The sequence below is a fragment of the Amblyomma maculatum genome, chromosome 10, assembly GCF_055883805.1.
Source record: "Amblyomma maculatum isolate TAMU_Amacu chromosome 10, ASM5588380v1, whole genome shotgun sequence".
NCBI classification, from domain to species: domain Eukaryota; kingdom Metazoa; phylum Arthropoda; class Arachnida; order Ixodida; family Ixodidae; genus Amblyomma; species Amblyomma maculatum.
In genome coordinates, this window is record NC_139353.1 from 49,342,810 (window position 1) to 49,366,530 (window position 23,721).

Sequence of the window (23,721 nt, forward strand, 5' to 3'; positions counted from 1 at the left end):
GGGAGAGTGCAGTGAAGTGATGCATGACAGCACACCACACCGACTGGATGAATGTCACGCGTTGGGCCTATTGAAAAACCCTGTGTCGTGCCGAGCCGGCTTTTACTGGACTTATATGATTCAACATAGTTCATATATCTTCATATACCGATGTGACCCGTCCTATATAAAGGTAAAAAAAGTTACAAGAGTTTAACGCTGCTGAACCAAATATTGAGCGAAAGTATTAGCTGCGGGTGACCGAGCATTCCTCTTGTTCTTTTTTCTTCTTCCTCAGCCCACATATAAAGCCCCGCTATAACCAAGCCGTATGAACGTGCCTTAGTGGCTTATAGGGGCAACGTGACTGCCAGGGTCCTAGCAATCCGATTCTTACATAACCGTTCCATGTGAAACGATACCCAAGTTGGCAGCACCTGCCCACTGAGCCGCGGCTCCGACCGCACCACGCTGACCGCTTGAGTTGGGAGCCCATCGCTCGCTTTTGTGTCCTGTGGGGTGTGACGTCACGATGCCACGTGGGTAGGACGTGGCTACGCCGCGCTACGCCGACCACTTGAGTTGGTAGCCCAGCTCTCACCCTAGTGTCACGTGGGGTGTGACGTCACAGCGTCACGTGGTTAAGACGTACGTGGCCACCGCCGCGCTACGCTGAAGGCTCGAAACCTAGAGTAGTATTGATCGCAATAAAACAGGTATATATCGGTCTTGTATAACGTTATATCCAAGAGATCATGTCTAGTATGAATCTTGACAGTTCGGTCCGGTTTGGAGGTAATACTGGACAAACTATTTTCGGTATGCAGGCCAAACTGAATAGACCATGTTTCTTACATCACAAACGGGGTATGCCGGTCTGGTATAGATCTTAAACCGTATGTACCGGTCCGCAGTGACGCTCATATACCGTACATACTACGTCAGGTTACGAGCGCAAATCGAACGAACCCATGCTGCATCCAACTGGTGCCAAAGTATTGCCGGGCTCTCACTTCAAATTGGACCTATCGCTAAATGTCAATCAGAACGACTTTTCTGGAGCATGCTAACACGCTAAGTAAGCATGAAAACATAACGTTTTTTTTTTCCCACAAATACCTCGAAGACACGAAACTATTGAAGTGATCCTTAGCATTTACAGTCAGCGTGGTTTGAAGGTCAACGCGCGAGCGTCGACCAGCCTAGGCACCTAGCGACCGGTTTCGAAACTGGGAAGATCATGATTTCGCATTCTTTTTCCCTCATTTGCTATTTCATGCTACAACCATCATCCCCGCGACGAACTCACCAACCTTTCTTTTGTCCCATTTCCTTCTAGTTTAGGCTTTCCATTCGTTGCAATAAAGTGCGGACTTAGTTGCCTGTTATCTTCGTGGACGATAACGAAAATTGGTGAAAATATGTCACGCGCAATATGATCATTCCCTGTTCGCCAAAACAAAAAGAAAGCAAATTAAAAACAACTCGCCCAGAAGGGAGTGGCAGCTGCCTAAGGAACGGCAAAGAGACCGAGTGAATCTGACTTGATACCTCCCTCGCCACGGTAAAGGATTCTAGGCCATGGCGCTGTTCATGTTCTCGGTCGACGCTCGCGCGATAACATTCAAATCGCTCTAGACTGTACATAAGCGTATCGCATTGCTCTTGCGTGCCGTTCTCCGGGGGTGTGTATGTCTGCATTACTAGCAGCAATCACTGCAGCTCATACCATCTTGTGGTGTGCCTTGAGATCTGTGACCAAAGGAAAGCCTTCAATGTGGAAATTGTGAAGAATAACATAACGTTTCGCTAGCGACAACCAAAATATGCTCGAGCATGACTGAAACACACCTCTGACCACCGAAGTACGCACCGATTGCCAATTGTTATAAGACGCTTCCTTGACTATGTACATGTGCAAAACGTTTAATCGGAAGTGCATTCATTGGCGCCCGTGCTCAATTGGAGCATATGAAGCAAAAATTTCAATATTACAAGCATGCGCCAAATATCTCTGCTTGCACGAAAAATTGCATGCGCTATATGACGATGAGAAGACATTTTGCACAAGTAAATTATAATATTCTGAGATGTGTTTGAAAAACACTGATGCGTTCTAAGCATGAGGGACATTGGTGACACCTCGTGATAGGCAGGAAAAATATTCAGAGCGCTTAAAAGGCAAACGATGAACAACGACATGTGTTTGTTCATCCAAGGAAAAGATTCAAAGTGAGAAAAGGGAAAGTTACGCTAGATAAGTAAAATATGAGAGTCGTAACCAGAAGATTAAGCATGTTACCTCAATCAAATACGGCTGGGGATTCTTGCGTAAAGAGTATATTTTGAGTGCGATAAGAAACAAGGCATGGAGTCGCGTCTAGTGTACTGTTGCGGTGTGGACGAATAGTGGATCGAATCCTAGTTTAGGCTCCAGTAATTTTTTTCGAGTTTTTCCTTCCTTTCTTCATTGCTTGGAATGTAGTCGTGTTATTTTATACCTCTGCCTGTTCTAGCCCGGAGCCACTTTTTTCTCTAAAAACAAAGGTCACCAACTCCCAAGGAAACGTCATAATCACAGCTCGCACGGTTTCACGCCGCTTCAGCCTGTGTAATAAACCGGTATACCAAATCCGACATGCCACTGAAACGATATTTTTCAATAAGAGATCGTTCCGACAACAATAACACCACTTGACAAGACATTCGCTGGGGCTCACCACTTGTTGCAATCCGGCAGCAGGGGCATGAGAGCGGATGAAATGCTGTATCGGTAATCTCAGCAAGCAGTGATACCAAACTCCAAGTGGCAATCTACGTTTCGCAGAATTGTAGGTTTGTATATTGGCTTAATCACAATAGCATATTTCATCTTTCTATTTGCAAACCTGGGATTTCGAGTATGCAGATGATCATTGAGGCATCAGAGGTAGATTTTATGTAGGAGAAGGGGGTACTTTGAGACATTATTCTCCCCTCCCCGCCCCTTTCGCCCAAACGAAGAATTTCACATGGGGAAGTGGTGCTGACGTCTATATGTGATTTTGGCCATATTGATCAAGTAGTGAATGACTAGAATGAGACCCCCTTCACACCACCCCATGAGAGCGACTCTTAATTCTGCCACCTGTGAAAGGCCGAAGAACCACCTCTCTTCGGAAAGCAACTCACACAAGGGAATAGCGGAAACTGGAAACAGCAGTGCTTAGACGGTAGTGGCAAAGGAAAAAGAAGTTTCTATAGAGAGAAAAAACAAAGGAACAGTTTTTGTACGAGGAGGTAGCTCTTTTCCGCTCTAATAACGGGCTGAAAGAAATAAAAACTTGCGCTCTGTCACCGTTGATCACAGAGCCTGGATGGTTTCCCGCTTCTCAGGGATAGACGTCAACAGAGTAAACATAGAGCGGAAGCCTTTCCATGTGAGCAGAAACCTTTCTGCTCTCATTGGATGAACGGTATATCTGTAAGGGAGGAAAAAAAAAAGAGTAAGCGAAAGCAAGAATTAAATCGGACATAAGCCATCCAACCTGGTTAGGATGAAAACAAACATATCCATACAAACCACAAGGCTGCTTCCATGACGTAGGCAAGATGCAAAAAATTGCACTGAGACAAGCTACATTCGCGTCAGAATCGCCCGGAGGGCATGAAACGCATGTTCCAGTTGTCACCGTTTTGTTATGAGAGAACGCCTGCCATGATTGTCTGCAACATATGCAAAAAGTTGAACTGCTAGCTGTCCTTGCTTCGATAATCAACGCAAGCTCATAAGGACATAAAGGACAGAAGGAAACAGAGCAACAATTTTATGAAAGAAACTGAAAAATAAAAAAAAACGACATAGGCAAATAATTGCGTTACAATGTGCCCAATTGAAATACGCATTGATGAGGCTGGGTAAACGGGATTGGCAAGCAGATCGTATACTTACAGGTTGAGGATGCAAGGCGGGGTTAGGACGTGGTTTCTCTCTTTACGCAAGTTTACGCCTTTTATTCCAGCAGCACACGCTGTCCGATGAATATGTCGACACCGGTCGCAACCGCGACCTTCGCATACCATTCCTGAAATGCGAGGCGTTGCCTTTGTCGGTGCTCACAGGGGTTTGGGTTTGTAAATTGCGTATACGCACCGTATGTTATGTGCAGCGCTGGATAGCCGCACCACGGTGTGGTCCACCAGCTGCCCCTGCCGCAGGAGCCAAAACTTCTACACTTCTGCTCACGACTGCACGGTGTGCAATGCAGATTTCAACAGAGCGAACATATATCTAGCGAAGATATATAGCAAGCATATATAGCGAGAAGAAAAGAAGAACTTTGTGCCTGATGTTTACCAGTGCCAACTATGATAGGATGGCTACTTCCCAGTCAACCACGGATATTCGTAGTACATCCGATTAAGATCCAAATCTCCATGTCTCTATATCGCTATATCTTACGAAAGCTTCCGGAGACAAGGTCTCTCCACTTTTGGTCACGAATGTATGTGCGATGTGTAATTAAACGTGTAACAGTATTACTTTTATTGCGAAAATATATCTGTGTCTTTCGAAAACTTTTTGCTATACCAAAAGATTCAAGAAGCGGTGTATATTTCTAAAGAGCATATATTGCTCAATTATGCTTCCTCGTGTTTTCCACCTGTGCAAGAAATTCACAGGCTTAAAAGAAGCTCCAGTCACAAATTCAACTGCAGTGAAACTCTCAGCAAGAGCTAGTTTACAAGTTGCCATTTCTTGTTTACATGTCTGCTATCTATCTGAAGCTGTAATACGTCCGGACAATAGGAGAGACATCTGCGGCTTTAACCAGTATAATGTTTGTTGATTTTCGGGGGTTAAAAAGTGTTTGTGTGTCCATAAAACATCCAAAGTAAAACGAATGTTAGCAACCTGTTAGGGCGAAACAGTTTTATGTCCACTACACTTTTCGTAACGCCGCCATGACTGGGCATAAGAAAACAAACAGCAGTCTTGCTATTACCATGAAACGTAAAGAAAGGCGATTCATTAAAAAAATGCATCACCGCGAACCTTATGGATCACAATCGGCAATCATAAATTTCTGATAAAAGATTTAATGCCAATTAATCACTCATTAGAACCCAGGCTTGGGCTAACTGCTAAGTGTCAGTGTTTCGTAAGAAAAGCCAGCAGAAAAAGCAAGGTGTTTGCAACCTGCTTAAATTTGATGTGAAATTTAAAACACACCATCGGCTCTCAGAAAGTAGCTGGTGGCCTTATATCTCATTTATTCATACTCATAAAACGTATTATGCTCTTGTGAGTGCTCAGGCGGTAGTACAGAATATATCAGATACATTAAAGAATGGGAGGGGGGGGGGATATACAGGTAAAATTAAAGTGTCGTCATGAACCCTTCTACTCTCTACTCTACTCTATAAGGTGAATGGCGCGCAGATCCTATAGCCCCGTTCAAGCTTGCCGGCCTCATCGGCACGTGTAAACTTAATTCGAATGGCTTCGAATCACGGACACCCAGGCCATGTCAAGGTCCTGCGCAAAGGGAAACATATGTAGAAATAACCCTAAAAAACACACACACACACACACACACACACATATATAACGGAAGGAAGGAAAGCGTAGCAGGGGGCGGCAGAAAGTTAGGTGGGCGGATGAGATTAAGAAGTTCGCAGGGGTCAAGTGGATGCAGCTAGCACAGAACTGGGTTAAGTGGAGATAATGGGAGAGGTCTTCGCCCTGCAGTGGGTATGATCAGGCTAATGATGATGATGATGATGATGATGATGATGATGATGATGATGATGATGATGATGATGATACATATAACAACTGCAAGAAAAAAGAAACAAGCTTTTACCTCGAAGGAATGCGACATGAGCGTACTGGTCAGCGTGCAGACAGGCATAAGCGAAGGAAGGAAATAACAGAAGAACTTATCTTTTTGTTTCACAGACAAGGCTTCCGGCAGCTGCTTGTGATGGTCAGTTAATCAGCTATTTATCCGGTCAAAGTTAGAGCATGTTTCGTTCTTTCTTGTACTGCTCGTTTGAGCTGCTGTTAGTAAACGCTTGCTCTGTTGAAGCTGGGCACCTTGGATAGGGAAATTATGAGCTCCTGCAGCCAATTGGCCAAGGTGAAAGGCGCCTTCAGTGGGATTGCGAGCGCTCCTAAGTAAGTTTAGGATATTTCTGGGTTGGCACAGACCCCGGGGATTTGACGCCTCTGTCCACTTGGGTAGGGAGGGTGATGCAGTCGCTCTTTCTGCCTTTCGTGCCAAGAAGAGGTGCACATTCCATAAGGGCCGATCCATGTTTCGACCGACCACAGCTGCACAGCTTATTTACGCAAGGTACTATTGCTCCGCAGCTAAGGCTTATCATGATGAAACCATGCGAACTTGTTCAGAGTACACGAAGCTAAGGTAAAAAACATGAAAGTGAGGGCTTGCCTTCTTACGGCAGCTTATGCAGGAACGGTGTACCGGCAGAACTAATTGATGAGCAAGAGCTGTGGAAACGAAGTAAACCGCTATTGCACAGAATTTGGGAAAGCAAAACTCACTGGGCGCGGAGAGATCTCATTATGTAATCGCGGGAGAGGAGCTGGATTTACCCTGGATGATCCGGTTCACATGAGTAAATATATTGGTGGGCTGGCTGGTTCTGCACGTTAATGTTTAGACAGAAGAGGCTACTAGGGACATACCCAAATAGAATGACGAAAGAGGCTGCAGTTTCAAATCGTCTACAAGACACGGGAGTACAGCTATCTATATTATCTAGTCTCGGCCAGATCCTCTACTTTCTGCACTTGACCTTTACCTAGACTTGTATATATAGCTATATCGGGTCTACTTCAAGGATCAAACTTAACCCGGTACAAGTTCTTTGGCACGTGCCATTTGGCAAAGAGGGGACATTTTCCTGATGTGATAGGCTCCTAAAAGAACGCTTGAATTTTTATTCTTGCTTCTAGCTAGAACCCTCGCTGCCGGGGTCGACCCTCGCATGTTTTATGTGCGGACCTGACCGGACAGTTTGGAATATCAACTTCAGTATATCCTACATTTTTGGCTTGTTTCATAAGACTGTGCATTGCTCTGTTCTCGGTGGCGAGAGCTCGAAAAGTAGCTTCAGCCAAATGAATGTCAGACTGAGAACCCGAAACATTCCGCCCCCTAAACTTTTGAATTATTTCCCTTCAATCCGATTTGGGACATTAAGCCCACAAACCAAACCATTCTCCTTTAATAAATTTTTTTAACGCCTACTGCAGCTCTTTGTGCATTATATGGTACATTTGTGATGTCAATTATATTTCATAATTCCCGTGTGGTGTGCGATGTCAGCGCACGTTAAAGATCCCCAGGTGGTTGCAATTACTCCGCAGCCCTCCACTACGGCTCCTCTTTCTCTCTTTCCACTTTAACTCCCCCTTCCTCCCTTCCCTTACGGCGCGGTTCAGGTGTCCACAGACACAAGTGTGGCAGATACTGCGCCTTTCCCTTCCTGTTAACCAATTAATATTATCACCCTCATTATGCACCCATAGCACAAGAGCTCTCTCTTATTTTGTCGTGCTGCCAGTCGCTTCTGCGCTGCAGATCAGAGGTAAAACTTGTGCTCATCTGGTTGAGGGCTGAGAGATAAACAACTATCCGTTTTTTTTTTGTTTTTTTTTTGAGTTAGCCATTTCCTCGGGATTGAGCGACACTTCTTGCAAATAGAGCAGAACTTCAGGCAGGACAGGGGTGCCATTATCTTCAGACCTTTACAGCGGATTCTGCTTATTAATGCGCAAGCATTGCTTCGCTATGTTGACAAATTTCTGTCCGCAGACCGTGTCCGTGTCCACAGAACGTGTCCGCAAAATTGTTTCCGGAGCAGTTGTGAGTAATTAAGAAGCGGTAGCTTTAATGAGTGGTGTCAATTGACAGAGGGTGACGTACTGTTGTGTCCGAAAAATAACTAGGCCAATAGGTTAATTATGTGAATAATTATATTACCTGGTTCACAGGAAAGGTAAGGCGCAGTATCTGCCACACTTGTTCTGTGGACACCTGAACCACGCCGTGAAAGAAGGGAGGAAGGTGTGAGTGAAAGCGGAAAGAGAGAAAGAGGTGCCGTAGTGTATATGACGTCAAGGATGTTACGCCACGCAACCGGAAGTAGAGCCGAAGAAAAGAGCATAGGAAGGGATCGGCGCGCAATTTGAAAGTACCAAAGACTAAAATGGGCAAACAAGACGTGAATTAAGCAACTAGAAGCAATCTAAAGCAACCAACAGCAGCAGCCATGCTTTCGCAATATTGCAATGCAGATTCTGCAGTGCTCTTTGATTTTTTTTTATTGAGCACGCTTTCACCTAGTGCGCCTAGTATCCCAGCCAGCAGTCGCTAGTCGGCCACCCTGATTGTCGAGGCTAGCCGCTAGCGCTCGTCTAGTGCGCCGAGAAAGAGCTCTCGTTTCACGCCTCATGTGGTGATTAGACGCTTCATTTGCTTTAAGTGTTATGAACCCACACCTTGATATTGGCTTAAGTAGAGGATCCTTACATAAATAGTCCAACCGGAAGGTAAGTTTTAAGTTTAAAGAGCGTATCAGTTTAATAGTAGTTCACGTGTAGACATCACTGCAGTGTTTAGACTATGAAATGATGTTTCGAAAGAGCCACATAAAATTCTTCTAGGCTGCCCTTCCTCTTTACGTAGCACCTCGTTTCTGAAACGGAACATGGTTAGTTTGATGGTTTACTCTGTTACTGTGTTTACTAGCTGCTATTATTTTTGACACGATGATTACTTTAGCATTAAATATACTGAAAACATATGTGAATAAAGGAGCGAGATCGGAAAGCAGGGTGATTGGGAGCAAAAACCAAAAAGTGAGAGGAAGCGGCAACAAAAATGGGGAAGTTTGGTGCATGTTCGCCTCGGCTTTGTTCTTCGGCTCGAGTCTTCAGCTGGAGTGAAGATTGCTGGAAAACGTATCAACAGCCTTAGATATGCGGATGATACCACTTTAATGGCAGAAAGTGAAGCGGAACTCAAGAGACTTCTGATGCGCGTACAAGAAGAGAGTGAGAAGTTTGGGCTTAAACTGAACATTAAAAAGACAAAGATCATGGCGTCTTGCCCTATCAAGTCCTGGAGCATCAAGGGACAAGAAGTGGAAGCTGTGACAGATTTTCTCTTCTTGGGCTCCAAGATTACCTCGGAAGGAGACTGCAGCCATGAAATTAGGAGACGCCTGCTTCTGGGAAAGACAGCAATGGTTAGCCTTGACCGCCTAGTAAAGAGCAGAGACATTAGTTTGCCAACCAAGATCCGTATAACTCGTGCTATGGTCTTTCCAGTTGTGATGTATGGATGCGAGAGTTGGACTGTGAAAAAGGATGACCACCGAAGAATTGATGCGTTTGAATTGTGGTGCTGGCGAAGACTGTTGAGAGTTCCTTGGATTGCCAGAAGATCAAATCAGTCAATATTGTCGACCATAAATCCTGACTGCTCATTGGAGGGTCAAATTCTAAAGTTAAAGCTCAGCTACTTTGGTCATCTGATGAGAAGAGAGGAGTCGCTGGAGAAAGATTTGATGTTGGGAAAGGTTGAGGGTCGCCGGAGAAGGGGTAGGCAGCGAACGCGATGATTATATGGCATCCTCGAGGCACTGCAGATGAAGTTATGTGATGTTAGGAAGATAGTGAGAGACTGGAAAGAGCGGCGTGACATGGTCCATAGGGTCACGAAGAGCCGGGCACGACTGAACGACTGAACTGAACTATCGTCCTAAGGCTCTTCACTCATTAAACGGAAACATGGTCGTGGTTGTGCATATATCTAACTTTTGGTACACTCTTACTCTGGTTCCACATGAAGTTCCAGTTAGTAAGCGGTACATTAAAAAAAAAGTTCCGCTTATACATGTGGGACACTGTTCCAGATAAGGCTAGACTGTATATGCGGAACAACATGAGCAAACAGTTGAACGAATAGAAACAAATATTTGTGATCTCCGCGAATTGCAAGAATGAAGAGGTGACATCAGGAATAAGCCTTGAAATGGGGTTTGTACAGTAATGTGTGCATATTTTTATTCACTTAAATATTTCTCATTGTTAGATTACGCTAAGCGATAAAGCGATATTTACGGTGTGTTTCGTGATTTCAAGAAATGAGATGCAATATCATTGAAAAGGCACAAGGCAAGCTGGGATAGTTGCTTAACCTTGAGGGGAAGAAATAACATAGAAGTAATAGCTGAAAAAAAATAACATGAGGTAGTATGAAAATAAAGGAAACAATAGAGATAATATGTAGTGGCTGGCTTGCTGGTTCATGATACAGAAGTATACAGTGCAATAGTGACAGGGACAAAAAAGGGGATGCAAACACAGTGCCTGTGTATGCGTCCCCATTTATTGTTCCTGTCGCTAATGCGCTGTATATTTCTTGACCAGTAGGCGACATGAATTTTTAAAGTACCTATTCTTGAAGCAATTTGTGTAAGAATACAAAGGTGTGTGTGACACAGAGTTTGGTCGCAAGGTATGTCACAAGTATCAGTTGATTTCTTGAGCATTTTCAAAGATTTTTCATCCCATGCGATCATGGTTATTAAAGGTTGCCACATTGCAGAGCAAAAACTGCTCTTGTACAATAATTTGTAAACCAAGTTGTTTATGTTAACAGAAAAAGCGGACTAAAGGAACTGCTCACATTGGTTTGCTTTCGGTGCCCATTTTGTGGCTCATAAAGCAGTCAGTACAGTACATTAGCCACAGCCTATCAAAATTTGTAGACCTTGAATAAATAAAACATTTACCTTGGCAACAAAATTGTGTGACTAGCTTTCACGATGATACTTCACTGGCACTTGAATGTTTCGTATACCGGCTCGCACTTTGCACCTAGAGTAGTTCTAGCTTCTCCAAAACAGATTTAGCTTTAATGTCATGAGATATATCTCAATTGGCTGGCATTCACAGAGTACGGTTTCAAGTAATCCCAAAGGTTGGCCAAAAGAATAGGGGTATGTCAGGAAGAAGGTGAAGTGCGTCGTCAAACACAAGAACAAGGCTTGTTCAGTTCTAGTTCCCACTGTTAAGCGAACAGTATGTCTCCCACACATGGCTTAGTTCTTCCTCTGTAACAGAAATACACGGTCCAGGTGAAGCTCCATCCGAATTTGGTCCTTTCAACGAAAAAAAAGATAGAAATGTTTCTTTATTGTCGTTATAATGATGGAAATAAGATCATCAATTACTAGCATTATTTGCGACAACTAAGTGCTTGTTTATATATTATACAAGTCAGTATATTTGTATATACTGTCTCTCGTACATGAAACAGATATTGAGTTCATATTTATTCATTGCACTTCTGCAGAATTATATACACAATAATTCTCGTGCTATGGTCTTTCCAGTTGTGGTGTATGGATGCGAGAGTTGGACTGTGAAAAAGGCTGACCGCCGAAGAATTGACGCGTTTGATTTGTGGTGCTGGCGAAGACTCTTGAGACTTCCTTGGACTGCCAGAAGATCAAATCAGTCGATATTGTTGACCATAAACCCTTTCTGCTCATTCGAGGGTCAAATTCTAAAGTTAAAGCTCAGCTACTTTGGTCATCTGATGAGAAGAGAGGAGTCGCTGGAGAAAGATTTGATGTTGGGAAAGGTTGAGGGTCGCCGGAGAAGGGGTAGGCAGCGGACGCGATGGTTAGATGGCATCCTCGAGGCACTGCAGATGAAGTTATGTGATGTTAGGAAGATAGTGAGAGACCGGAAAGCGTGGCGTGGCATGGTCCATAGGGTCACGAAGAGTCGGACACGACTGAACGACTGAACTGAACTTCTGCAGAAACTTTCTTGCTACTACTGAATTTAAGCAAGAAGAATCAAATATTAGCGGCAGAAGATTGGTATTTATGCATTGCATTCTCTAGTAAGGGTCGGTGCCAGCCACTTGGAAGGGTACACAATGTAAAGTAATATTCTTGACATTTTCCTTAGTATGCAATGATTTGTGTGTATTGCATTTCAAACCTTCAATAGCCTTATTGAATGTAATACCTCTGTGATGAGATAGAACGCAGCTCTTCTCGGGCGAAGGTAGCTGTCAGAAAGAAGTCTTCAAGCTGTAACTAGTGCTTCCCTTCGATGAGCTTGACTTCCAATATGCCAACCGTAGTCTCAAAACGAAGTTTTGACTCAAAAGTAAGCTGAAATTGAACAATAATCATGGACAGCAATGAACCAACTTTTGAATCCTTGGTTCTCTGCTAGAAATATTTATTCGTCACTCTCAGCAGAACATATACCTCCCTGCTATCAGCTATGGGCCATGTTTAGAACAAGTCTTCATTTAACGAACAAAATTTGATAATTTTGTACCTTTCTTTTTTGAGCTTCATAAATTTTGTTTCTTGTTGCTTATTATTATTTTTGTACATCGATACTTAGCGTCAGGAACCATTAGCTTTTCATTCTGTGCAATTTGACATCATGAGCAATGTTTCGAATTTAAATAATTAAGAAAGTATTTTCATCAATTACACACAAACTTTTCTTCATTAGCATAATGAAGCATCGCCTTTTCATTGTGAGCATATTGAACAACTTTGATCCCTCTTTTTTTAAAGTTCTCATTTCTTCAGCTATAACAATTATTGATCAATTAAACATTCTAAATTTTTTTTGTTTAGCATTATTAATTTTTGGCTTGACAACTTGACAGCTTTGAATACCTTTTTTTCAATTGCTTCATTAATCAATTAGACAGTACAAATATTCATGACTACCATCATATCAATCATCGGCTTTTAATTTTGGGCATTTTGACACAATTGAACAACCCCTTTATATTTGTTAACTTTTTAATTTCCTTATTTATTCTATATAATGATTTCATTAAATCTTCCTTGCATATCACCCGACAATCAACCATTAATCAATACAACGATAACTTACTACGATACATTTTTTTGTTTCAACGCACCCCCGGTTATTTCCGACAAGCGTTGCCGACAACTACTACGCCGACGGCTTTTCGGCCGAACAAGTTGTATAAGCTGCCGCTTAAAAATTACTTAACTCGCCTGGTAAAGTTCCATGCGCCACAGACGAGTGTCCTCATAAAATACGCCATTCCAAGGGCAGTGTTGCATTCGTCAACAGTTCCACGGTGCGTTTGAAGCCCCATGCATGTGTCATTCAGTGCAGCGACCTCTTTGCTGCCCACTTATATCACCTGCCAAACTTGGCCAATACATTCTTTGAAGAATGATGTTAGAATGACGGACTGTAACGAGACATAAAACAAAGCTGTGATAATTTACATAACCACTACCACATTCACGCAAGTAATATCACTTATTGACTAATACCAAGAGTTACCAAGGAGATGGTACTTTAATGGTATATACATGACCAACTCAAAAATAGACTAACATCCGAACGGGGTACATCTTTAATCCTATAGACCAAATAGTAAATTAAACACAGTAAAATGAGCCCAACAGCACAGTAACATGTCTGCACAATTTGGTGTTCTTTTTGTCTTACATTGATTAACACCGCAGCGCGACACAGGCTATGAGGGATGCCTTTGTGGGAATCTCGGTAAATTTGTACCATGAGGGGTTCTTTAACTGACTTCGTGCAGCACGTGGGAGACATGGTTTTTGTCTCCATCGAAAAGCGGCCGCAGCGACCAGAATAGAAGTTGCGTACTTGCGTCCGTCAGCCTTAGTTCATTGATTACAGCACAGACTGCGCTTTCCGTATTGCTGCTTTTGCGCAAAGTTTGTAAAAATGAGCAAAAATCAAAGGCCGACTTGCACCCCACAGCACATCATGAATGTGTGCGAGGAGTCTTAGTTTGCGCGAGTTAGGGTAACGATACTATCTGTTTGTGACGAGCCATCGCGATTTCAAGCTAAGCGCAATGTTTTCAAGCAGTCAGCACTTACCTAGGCACTGGGCCGGCTGCAGGGTGTCGTGGAGGCACAAACCTTGCGTGTTCTTCATTCGCTTCTGACATCAATTATCCGCTGCCTTCTGGACCATATAAATTAGGTGTCGAAGTCGCAATAGTTCATTTTAACGGAGCTTCTAAATCAGTGAGCTTTCGTCTGATTTAGGTGCGACATGAAAGGAAGAGCACTGAGGAGCCCAACAAAACGAAATCGCATGGTTGATAAGGCACCCTAATTCGTGGTCATCGAGAACGTGCCCATGGCTTATCGTGATGAAGCGCTTCGCGCCGCTTTCGTTATCACGCGCGGGTCTCCTTCCTGCTGATACGTATAGTGTATGTGAACTGTAGAATTTCGTTCGCTATCTTGCAATCTTCGGCGAAGTTCGGGCTCGGCGTCACGGAACAAAGCGCACGGTTATGTCTACCTAATAGTGGCAGGTATGCTGAATGTTTAGCGTGCTTAGGGTGATTGCACTTTATGTGGCAAACGTCGTGACGAGCTCTTTCGAAGCGGAGGCTCACTCACGTACGATAGGAAAGGTGACTGGCGCGCATCTGCTTGTAGCGTGAATCATACTGTTGCAAAAACTTGTTACGAAGCGTTCGTTCGCGCAGGGTGCTGAACCGGAACTTGTGGAATAGGGAAATTCCATGTTCTCGCCGGCGCTTTGCGCCAAATAATTTTAGTTAGTTTTGCTTATGAGTGTTAGCAATAAAGCAACTTGGCCTGTAAAATGGGGGGTTTCATTTCCCCCTACGCACGCGGAGGCTTTCTTTTAGCCTCCATCGATGTTGCGAAAAATCGCCGCTGCGGCGAATGTGATATTGAGGGCGTCGTACACAACTCTCAGAGTGCCTCAACCGGAGTACCAACTAATGTTCGAACCCAACCGTGCCAGCCGCGTTTGCATATAGAGACAAAACGTAAAGGACGCCGGTGTGCTGTGGCGTTGTCTCCGCGGTTAGCTCCGGCAGCGCGCTCGCAGTTGACCGCAGATGCCATGGCTCTAGTGTGCGCGCATATATGCCGAACTCAGGCGGTGAAATGAGCGGCGCTCATGCAATGCTGCGGGCCTTCATTATTTTAATTCATTAGTGTAATAGACCTTATATGCAGAACCTTTCCGCTGAACGTGTCATCAGAGAGTTTGCCCGCATCCTCAAAATTAGGCCGCATGGACACCTGAAATTTCACCTCATCCGAATGTAACCAAAAATAGTGTTCAACCTACATTTATTATAGACAATTCAATGGTGACCTTCAAATGGGAGTGGCCAGCCGCCAAACACCATTTCTCTAGTGCATGAAATTATGTGCACGAATATTTTGTCCCTCAATTCTCTTTGGATTATGTATAGTTACTTGGCCTTCTTCGACATTGAATCATCACAGTAATATTAGAAGACCAAAATGTATTTAAATTCAGTCATCGAAGTGGCTTCTCCAAAAGCAGAGTTCCTTTTCCGGTTACCAAAGGTCGGAACTGGAAGAATTGCAAACTCTAGTTAAGTATTGCGGAGATGAAGGGGACGCTCTAGGCTTCAGTTTTAGCAGAGTTAAGTCGGGTCTGACGATTTTCAATGGCTCAACTGATCAGGGTCTTCAAATACAAGGCCATGAAATACCCAAAGTAGCAGAATATAAATATCTGGAAGTATAGGTAAACGAAGGATTGGCATGCATTGGAAAGCATGAGCAATCACTTAAGTCCAAAGGGCGAAGAAATGTCGGGATAATGAAGCATAGGGCACTGTGGGGATACAACAGGTATGAGGTCTTGAGGGGTACTTGGAAAGGAATTTTGGTGCCCGGACTTACTTTCGGAAATGCGGTTTTGTGCCTAAAATCAGAGGTACAGTCGACATTAGAAATAAATCAAAGAGCCGTTGGATGATTAGCACTAGGTGCCCATGGCAAAACCACAAATGAGGCGGTACAGGGAGATATGGGCTGGGCATCTTTCGAAGCACGGGAAGCTCAGAGTAAAATATTATATGAGGAACGCCTGAGGAAATTGGACAGTAACAGCTGGCAGCGAAAGTATTTATATATCTATACTTGAAGGGCCACTGTCCAGGGAAGGACCTTTTAAGCGAAGGAGCCCAGTGTTACGATCAGGTACCGGAGATAGTCTGTGCAAAATGCCGCAGTGACACGCGCGCCGCAAAGCAGCGAAAATACAAATCAAAGCTATCTCATGCTCTCCTTCAGGAAGCCAGCTTTCCCGTTCCCTGCGCTGTTCGCTTTGCGAGGGAACGGAAAGAGAGAAGGACGACGGAAGCGGGTGATTGCGGTGGCTGTAACTGCGTTATTAGTTACTCTTTTCAAAAACATTTTGCGGCCTTGCGTTCTGGGGGCGAAGTCTCACAGTCACCGGGGAAGAAAATATTTTAGACCGGAGGGGGGACAGGGGGCCTTTAAAAACCTTGACTCACAAGGGAGAAAAAGAACTAGGAAACTAACTAGTAAGTATGCTAGTCACAAGGACGGAGAAATAACCAGCGTTAAGCAACAGGTGAAAAACACAGAAGGTAAACATTGGACAAATTCGATGGAAAAGAAACAGAGTGTGGAATTATACCGAAAGTGGAAAAGGCAGATCAGGAAGGAAGCTTTCTTTGATAACTCAAGAGACAGTGCCCTACTTTTTGAAGCTAGTTCAGGGTGCCTTAGAACACGCAGTTACAAAAAGAAATTTAACAATGAAGATGACGCATGTGCTGTATGTGGTAACTCCAGTGAAACAATTGACCATATTATACTCGAATGTAATGGTATCCATCCGGAAGTCGATGCAAGCGCAGTCACTGTTCCTAAAGCTCTGGGGTTTAGAGATACCAGTGGCCGGTTGAATAAACCGGCGGTGGAAGCTAGCAAAAAACGACTGGAAGATTGGGGGCTTAAAAGCAGAGAAGTGACGTAATGTTAGTAATGTAGAAACAAAAATTTAATAAATAAAATGATGGTTTAGTTATCCAATCTAAAACAATAATTAGGAAATAGGGAGAAAAATGAGCATCATAGCTACTGCTACCACCCCGTTTCAAAGGGGACGCTCCTATATTCCATCCATCCATCCGTCCGTACATCCATCCATCCATCCATCCATCCATCCATCCATCCATCCATCCATCCATCCATCCATCCATCCATCCATCCATCCATCCATCCATCCATCCATCCATCCATCCATCCGTCCATCCATCCATACATCCATCCATCCATCCATCCGTCCGTCCGTCCGTCCATCCATCCATCCATCCATCCATCCGTCCGTCCGTCCGTCCGTCCGTCCGTCCATCCATCCATCCATCCATCCATCCATCCGTCCGTCCGTCCGTCCATCCATCCATCCATCCATCCATCCCTCCATTCATCCAATCATCCATCCATCCGTCCGTCCGTCCGTCCATCCATCCATCCATCCATCCCTCCATTCATCCAATCATCTATCCATCCATCCATCCATCCATCCATCCATCCATCCATCCATCCATCCATCCATCCATCCATCCACCCATCCATCCATCCATCCATCCATCCATCCATCCATCCATCCGACCGTCCGTCCATCCATCCATCCATCCATCCATCCATCCATCCATCCATCCATCCATCCATCCGCCCATCCATCCATCCGCCCATCCATCCATCCATCCATCCATCCATCCATCCATCCATCCATCCATCCATCCATCCATCCATCCATCCATCCATCCATCCATCCATCCAACCGAAAAAGTGCGTAATAAAGCAAATACCGTTTTGCCGCATAGGAAGGCCGCTAAGGGTCTTAGTAAATCAGAAGAGTGTCACCTTCGAAGGTTACAAACTATGTCATTTAATAATCCAGCAACACATCACGCCGTTCAGCCCGAATCCTTTTCGGCGCAGTGCACATTTTGTGGCCAGAAGGCAAACATACCGTATGGTATGGGCTTGTCAACAAAATACCGGTATTGAAATAATAAATCAGCCAACGTGGGAAGGCTGGGAGGCGGCGCTGTACAGCTCGGACCTCGAGGTACAACGAGCCCTCGTCGAAAGAGCACGGGCAGCGGCTTTTACCAACGGTGTCCCGGATTAGGGACCCGACCAGCCTTCCCTTATTCTAAGCCAATGTCAATAAACGTTTTCATCATCATCTAACTTGTATGATCCAAAAGCTCTGGTCATGCAAGTCAGTTCCGTTAGAATGGTAGATGTGATTAATTTTACTAATTTGCAGCACGCTCTGTGAGAACGTTTGGGGGGTCCGATGCCCACGAGGCGGGCGAGCGTTGACATCGAGCGGCTTTTCGACGCCATTTCAGGAAGCGACCCTAAGATTATCAATTACCAACTAGCAAAATTTGATTGTTCAGACAGCAAGCACGAAAGAACTTTCTTCAAAACAGAAGCCCAGCTTCGATACACAACGTATCCCAATAAATCAGCTCAACGAAATGTAAAAGCCGAAATTGGCTACTGCGCGAACCAAAAGAAAGCATGCAACGTATAGGAAAGCATACATTTTCGTCTAGGCCCAGAGGCTTGGCTTTAATTTCACTTCTCGAAACTATTTTGTTTTTTCCTCGAGGGCTAAGATCATTGCTCCATCGACGTATGTTCGCCTGTAATTAAGTGTCTTTACCACAGTATCGCAAAGTTGTGGCAGCTTCTGTTCTCCCCCGACGATGCTTGGAGCAGATCTGAAATACGAAAATAAAAATGGAAAGCATCTGCTACAACGCGTGCTGACAGTTCCGTTCACGACAATGAAAGCCGGCGCCTATTTGTGGGGCAATAAGAAGCCCACTTCGTGACACAAACTCGTTGCAGCCCCACATCGTATGAGTCCTGGCTCATTATGATCTCTTCCTGTTTCTTTTTTTTTTTTTAATGGCTGCAAAAAAAGCGCCCTTTAAGCTTGATGTAAGTAATAATATGACGCGCAGGGGAAGGTAGTCCAGACCAAAGGCTTGAAACTTTCTGTGTACTGCGCTTTGCTGAGTATTCATCCAAGCCTCTGTTTCTGCTAAGCTTATGCCAGACTGCACTCAACTATTCGGGCGGTGCGTACCTAAGTTGTTTTAACGACGCTAGGAAGGGAAGGAACAGGAGCTAAAATATGAGCAAACAAGAAAATAAAATTAGGTCATTAGTTTTGGAGAGATGCATGAGCTTCGGTTTACGCCGGCTGTAACTTATTAGAAGAGAAAAACAAAGACGTCTATGGTATCGCAAAGATCCGGAGAAAAAGAGCTCGTTCGGCGAAGTGGCTTAGGCCAGGGAAAGCTAGTGCACTTAGTTTGCTCATTTCCTCAAGGGATGCATTAGAAATGCTTTCGTAAGGACGCAGGGTAAGGTTACACAGCCTGCTACGCCTGGAAGCGTTTCTTCAACACATGCTTCAGTAAATACACGACCACCTTAGCTAATCAGTGTTACTTGTGCCTGCTTTGGAAGAAAGTAAATTGCGTTCATTAACAAAAGGTTGTTACTAAACAAAGGTATTAACGAAGAAGTAGAACAACAGTAGAAGAAGTAGAGCAACAGAAGAAGTAAGCAGAAACAACAAAAATAAAGGCTTATAAAAGGAGAAAGCAAGCTTCACTAAGAGCTGGTTTCTTAAGCAGTTAAATGGATAGTTTTATCGCGCACATACCGGTGCGCAGAAAGATTTACACGCGTGCTTTATATACGCATTAATTTTGTCCTTACTGAATGAAGCCTTGACGAAGAACACCTGGAGAACTAAACACCAATATCTGCATCGCGTGGGGTGGTTAACATGTGCCACCAACCACACTGCGTTTCACCACCGTTCTTGTTCTTGGAAGAACCTATCTCGTGGCCTGCATGGGGTTTCGATACCTGTGCGAACTGTGCGTATTTAAGCCAATGATGAAAAAAAAAATAATACGGGCTTGAAATAGAGTGCAGCTTGATAATTTCTGCGCTAGTGCAATCAGAATAAATTAACGAGAATTACTTGAACTTTTCAGCTTGCAATAGGTGTTGCTGCCGATTGTAGGGCTTATTTATTTTAGTTGCTCCTGCGGCGAAAGCAGCATTGCGTATTCCGCATCATTGCGGGAGTGAATGAACTGTCGGTTTCACCACCGTGTGATATCGCTGTGAACGCGAAAAAGACTTTGGAACAGCATTAACAACACAGGAGAGGTAGAAACAAGCAGCCCCAAAACACCGTGTACATGGGGATGATGATCGCTGTAATGTATGGACCCTTTCTGCATGGAAGCGGACAATAGCAAAGAAAAAATTTGGATGAAATTAACTGGCGTGTGCTGCACGAGGAGCTCGAAGATACCACCAGGTATAGGATGCGCAGCTCTGAAATTTCGGGATATCTTATTTGTACTAAAGTTTGGTCCTCGGAATTTGGCATCATTTTCTTCTGCTCGGTGTTTTTAAAATTTGTTGACAAAAGTTTTGCAGTTAGAGGCATTCTGAGTGCAAAGAACGTAAGAGAATGTGGTCACATTTATGAGCGGGATAACCATGGCGGCTCAAGACGGGGTGACAGAGATGAAGAACACTATAGGTAGCTGGAACTAGCAGCTAGATGTAGCGTCTAACAGCAAATGACAACCATGTAACTTCCCGAAAGAGTCCTTTCAAAATGTATCGCTCTCCGAAAAATTATAAAGAAATGCGGCCCTCATCTAAGCATACACGCTATAGGCAATGCAGTAATTCTTTTAGTGATTCACGATATTCTGTGCATACAGGGACAAAACAAATTCAAAACAAGCCTTGACGCTTCATCCATATTCAAATTTGATAGTGGACATGTAAAGAAAATGAGGGTGTTTGACCTTGTGCTTAGATTGCTAGACTGGCGATCCAGAAATGTACCTTCCATTCTACACTTAAACTTTTCAGCGATTCTGACGCTCTAAATATTCAAATTTATACCGTTACAAGGAAAGCATTGCGCAGTTGCATAAGAAGACGCGCATGAGAAACGCCGAGAGCTAACTTCCGGTCGGCCTAGTTTATAAGCGTAGAAATATATTCCTCAAGTGCTTCCTCATTTGCTACTGGGCTGATTCCCGCGCAGTGATAAATCATGAAATTTCCCCAGTCTATTCACTTCTTAAGAGAAAATATAACGAACGTTTGTTGACGTAGGTTAAAATAAATAGCAAGCCTAAAAGGCTTTAAGAACAACCAAAAACAAAGAGGGTAGTTTGCTTCGGCAAAATGTAACTAGCAGTTGTACCTGCTTATTCTGCAGGCTCAGAACAAGAAAGGCCTAGTGGCAATGTTTCTGTCTGGAAGCTGCAGAGAGAATTGAGGCAAAGGGAGCGTCATTGTGGTTACAGTTCGCCAAACTAAAGCTGCCCAGACGAAGGTAAGGTAACTAAGCTCATCATCCATCTGCTTCCCTATAGTTACTGTACAGAAAACAAACGCATTGTAAGCCCCGAGACAGAGCCTAACGAAATATGATTACTGCTTGCAGAACACAATGCTCCCAAACACAGACGTCTGCCGAGAGGGAGGTTGCTCTGACAAGGCGCTGCTGTGTTGCCACTAAGAAAAGAAAAGCTCTTCATTCGATTCGTAGACACGTGAGTTTGCTTTTAGGGGGAGTGCATTCGGGAGTGCAGCAAATTACCTTTTGTTGGTGTACCTGGTTTGGTTTGGGTCTCCTACTGGCTATCTACAGCGTAGAGAAACTCAGAGGCAGACCGCTAATTATACTTTTAGAAGATACTGGCGACAAGGCAACATGAAAGGACCTTACCACATAGAGTTCCGTAAAGGCGCCCCATCTCGAAGTTTCAAACATTCTGTGAAGCAGAGCTAAGGGTTGGGAAGCGAAGCTTGATGCGAGTAGTGAGTGAAAGAGATGAAAAAAAAAAAGAAAAGCTAAGACGAAGATGGAAGGTCCGGGTATCTACAAAAGTGGACACTGTCACAAATGTTTGCGCTGTTTGATTGTTTGTTTGTTTGTTTGCCCTCAAAGCCGCCCCAATGGCAAGTTATTCACTTTATTGTAACTCAATTTGTGACTAGAGCTAGTTTGAATAACCGTAATCGTGTGCCTGCTTCCACCTTTTTCCAGGTAGTTCGATTTGTCTTCACCCCTTACTCCGGTGTTTCAACGTTTCTTGGCAACTAAAAATAGCAACTAGCCGGACGCTACGGGCCTTCTGTACGTCGACGACCGCCGAACGCACCAAGTGGTTTCGGCACATCTTAGTTGGCTGGTTTTTTTTTTTTTTTTTTTTTTTTTTAAGGGCCGGAAGATTGAATTAGATATATTTAATCTGGTTACGGCTATGCACGCACGTGTTAATGTGAGGGTACGCCTGAGTGACTGTTTAGCTGTCTGACCTTCAAAACACCTGTGTGCTTGGGATGCATGATGATAATGGCTACGCTTATTTTGATGACCTAGAAAAAGAGAGGGGGGGGGGGGGGGGGGTTGCTGATAAGATTACATATGTTTGCTTAATGAAAACATCCCCACAAGTTTCAGTGAGACATATATTTCTTTTAAATTAGTATTTCCTTTCCAATGCGGAGAACTCCAAAGTAATATCCTAATTCTTATGAACTTATTTTATCTCTGCGCATCAAGATACAGCAAGCTAGGCACACAGTAATACGCAGAAATTATAAATATTTCGATTCATGATAATTATTGCAATATTACTACATATCACGTCACCATTATCTCTGATTTTCGGGTCTAATGACAAATTTGCGAACCGTATGCATAAAAACGGTGATAGCTTGTGCTATATGAAATCGCCATGATTTCGCATTAGTTTTGATAAAGCGTGCCCGGAAGATGTATTTGACGCACATGTTTTTGAAAGCAAAATACAAAGTTATAACTGCAGATGTATAGTCCAGAGACGTTGAAATTTGTTGAAACTTATTTAACAAGAGGTGACTTCCATACGCATCAACCACGCATTTATACTACACTACACTAAATATAAACTTCGTAGCATTGCAGGCCGAGGTTAAAGCGACACGGCTTCACTAAACCGTAAGCGATCATTTGTTAGGCAAATCTAATTTCAACATACCTAAATATTAATATGTAGAAGAATAAAGCGATGTTCAGCAGCCTCGGAAAAGAACATCGGAATTGCAGTAGGTAGCGAAGCACTGGGAGTGATACGCGAATATGTCTACTAAGGACAGCTAGTAACTACAGACCCGAATGAAGGAAGGGGAATATCTAGGAGAATAAGATTGAGATGGAGCGCATTTGGCAAGTACTCGCAGATTATGACTAGCAGCTTACCGGTGCCTCACGAGAGGAAAATATATAAAAGTTGTACCTTAACTGTACTCACCTATGGGGCTGAAACGTGGAAGAAAACGAAAGCGGATCTATGTAACGGGGACAGCTATGAAACTGAAAATGGCAGTTGTAACGTTATAGGATAGGAAGCGTGCAGAGTGTGTCAGAGAAATAACTCCAGTTAATGACATTCTAGCGCAAATCTGGAACTTGAAATTTACATGGCTAAAACATTAAGGCAAAGAGAAAATAACCGATGATCCTTAAGGGAATCAAATTGGATTGCAAGGGAAGGAAGCCGTAGCAGGGGAAGGCGGCAAGGTAGGGGGCGTAAGGCATTAAAACTTTCATAGGTGTCAAGTGGATGCAGCTAGCACAGGACCAGATTGATTTCAGGAATATGGGAGAGGCCTTCGTCCTCATTGGGTGTAGTCCGAGGGTAATGATGATGATGAATTGCAGCATATTTTTCTGTTCACTTCCTATCCTCCCCTACCTCA

The 23,721-nt window shown here is 43.8% G+C and overlaps 1 long non-coding RNA gene across 1 annotated transcript in view; it reads left to right on the forward strand.

Moving 5' to 3' along the window:
• LOC146176344 (uncharacterized) overlaps window positions 1-21,525 on the forward strand; it is a 46,326-nt gene extending 24,801 nt beyond the window's left edge. The window contains exons 2-3 of the long non-coding RNA XR_014701283.1: window positions 21,191-21,307; window positions 21,419-21,525. This is a non-coding gene — a long non-coding RNA (uncharacterized LOC146176344). The remainder of the gene's footprint in view (window positions 1-21,190; window positions 21,308-21,418) is intronic.
• Window positions 21,526-23,721: the final 2,196 nt, after the last annotated feature.